Below are 2,537 nucleotides of genomic sequence, written 5' to 3'. Positions count from 1 at the left end.
GGCCTCTCTCATCTTTTTAAGTGGGAGAACTTGCACAATTGGTGACTGACTAAATACTTATTTTCCCCACTGTAAGTATCCTTTGCTCTAATTCCATTTCTGGGTTGGAAGAACAGGAATCTAAAAAGTAGCCTAATAATGTTGATCCTGAGTATATAAACTAGACAAACTAGAACAAAACAGAGCAAAAGTCAAAACCTAAATATAGAAACACATTTTTTTTTTAATGCCCTCATTTCTTTTCGGAATAGCCCCAGTCCTGTCAGACTGGAGATGGAGGGCATGTAGACATTAGTTCTCAATTCTCAGTTAGATTTAGGTCTAGGAATGGACTTTAACTAGGCCATTCTACCACATGATTATCTGCTCTTAAATAAATAAACAGTGTGCTGTTGTTGTTCTTCTGGAAGGTTAACCTTATGATCTCAAGTACTTTGCAGCTTCTTACAGACTTTCTTTCATCACTGGCTTAGCTCCGCCCATCTTCCCATAAACTCTGACCCTCTTCAGTGGCTCTCATAAAGAGCAGCATTGCCACAGCATGATGCTGCCACCGTCATGCAGTGACATCATTGGGTGATTTACAGCGCAAGTTTTACGCCACATCTAACGTTTTGCCAACAGGGCAACAAGTTTGATCTTAATCTCATTTCACTTCCACTCATTTAGTGAATCCCCTTCATGGCTTTAGCCAAACTATAAATTTGATCTTTAAAGTTTTTGTTTGACTACAAGAAAGTGTAGCACATTGACAGTAAAGTTTAGAAAAATCAGAGCTGGTTTGCTTTAATTGTACTTTTTTTCTTTCCCCATTTCTTTTTTCTTTTTTTGTTTCGTATTTATCTGACAAATTGTTAGATTTGTTTAAATTGAGCATCTTACACAAAACTGTCTTTACAAAAATACAACTAGTTAGTAACCGCATTGTGTAAAAATCCCTTGCAGTCTGATTTAGCAAATTTATGGTGTTCAAAGAAATGTCAATTCACTTTGACTCAAGCGCCACTGTTGCTGCATAACTGAATTGACAAACTGTTAATAATTACAATCCTGGTTCTTGGCAATGCTTCAGTTACTTCAAGTATTGCACAGTGGACAATCCTTTAAAGACATGCTGGTAAATCATGTGTGTTCATGCGATAAAACACATAATTCATTTTTTAATCACCTCCAAGTCAACGACCAATTCACCAAATCTAAATTAGCTGCACCACTACCTGTTCTAGAGGAAGTCTCCATTAAGCCTTCTTTGTAATTATGCAGAAGTCCTTTAATTCAAGCAGCTCACAATCTAGTGTGCCAGCAAATACCTTAAAAAAAATAAAATAAAAAAAAATAAAATCACCTTCCTACTCAGACTTAACTGTTAACTTTCTCTCCAAAGCTTGAAGCTTGGTTATTTACTCATTATTTACTTAATGGTTTGACGGTGGCAAAGGAGCTCGTCATTAGCTGTGTCTCCATTATTAACCATAAAATTGAAATTTTGAAGATAAATTCTCTTAAATTGGCTCAATAGAAATGTTTCTTTTTCAAGTTACACTACAATGGGGTGGGTTGGTGACCGCATCCAAATAAATGTATTTCGCAAAACTGCTATGAAAACGCTTTTCCCCTCGTCGCACCAGTCGCGTGATCAATAGTCGGACGTTACTACTGGCGTGGATGAAGACGTTGTACCACGCCGTATGTTGATCAAAGATGGGGGGCTACGGAGTGAAAAAAAGGAAGGTGCCAATTGTAGATTAAGTAGCACAGCATCTTTTCACAGAAATCTTTTCCTAATTTTTGTCTGTTGTATTTTGTGATGCAGGACAGTGTTTTTAAGTTCCAAAAACTGTGAATCACTGAGATCAGTTCTTATGCATAATGCACTTAAATAAATGCTTAACTAAGTAAATGTATTGTTGAAATTGCAGATACCTTTCTTAAAAACTGAGATTATTCATAATATATTTTGGAAAAGTAAAATTCGTTTAATATAAAAATCAACAACAAGTCCACTTTTATTGGTTCTATTTAATCTTGCAATGAGTTTACTTGTGTGGCCCCCTGCAGATCAGATTAAGCTGTATGCGGCCCCTAAACCAAAATGAGTTTGACACCCCTATATGGTATGACGTCCACCTGCAGGGGGTTCCGCTCAGAGCACACAAACCTGACGGAGACAGTCCAATTAGTTCATGTTGATTGCAATTATCAGTTTTAGCACCAACTATAAGTCAGTATGAACAGCTGTGCGATTTAGCAGGAGTTACTTCTGGTTCATTGTTTCCGTTTCAATTTCCTTCACCATGACGTCCTCTGCTGGGAGGGATATTAAACCTGCAGGCAAAACATAGAAAGAAAGTGAAAAAAAAAAAAAACACACACACAAAAAAAAAAAAACTTTCCAGGTGTGCAACATTTACGTTCCAGAGAAACCTATAACTTTTTCTTAAACATAGTGGTTACAAAACTTGCAGGAAATTCAAATCATGTGTCTACCTTTAAACACTCTTGTCGCCCACCGGGCCTGCATCTCCGCCATGCTGTTG

General features: G+C 37.1%; 1 long non-coding RNA gene across 1 annotated transcript; it reads right to left on the bottom strand.

Moving 5' to 3' along the window:
- Positions 1–2,105: 2,105 nt before the first annotated feature.
- LOC106963729 (uncharacterized) lies at positions 2,106–2,537 on the bottom strand. Its single transcript, XR_001428240.1, has 3 exons — positions 2,488–2,537; positions 2,259–2,325; positions 2,106–2,158 (listed from the first exon to the last, which is right to left on the bottom strand). It is a non-coding gene; the product is annotated as an uncharacterized LOC106963729 (long non-coding RNA).

The sequence above is a fragment of the Poecilia latipinna genome, unplaced genomic scaffold (genome assembly GCF_001443285.1).
Source record: "Poecilia latipinna isolate Pla-1442-1.1 unplaced genomic scaffold, P_latipinna-1.0 Scaffold1572, whole genome shotgun sequence".
NCBI lineage: Eukaryota > Metazoa > Chordata > Actinopteri > Cyprinodontiformes > Poeciliidae > Poecilia > Poecilia latipinna.
Note: the sequence above shows the minus strand (reverse complement) of the source record. Positions and strands in the feature narration are given on the sequence as shown.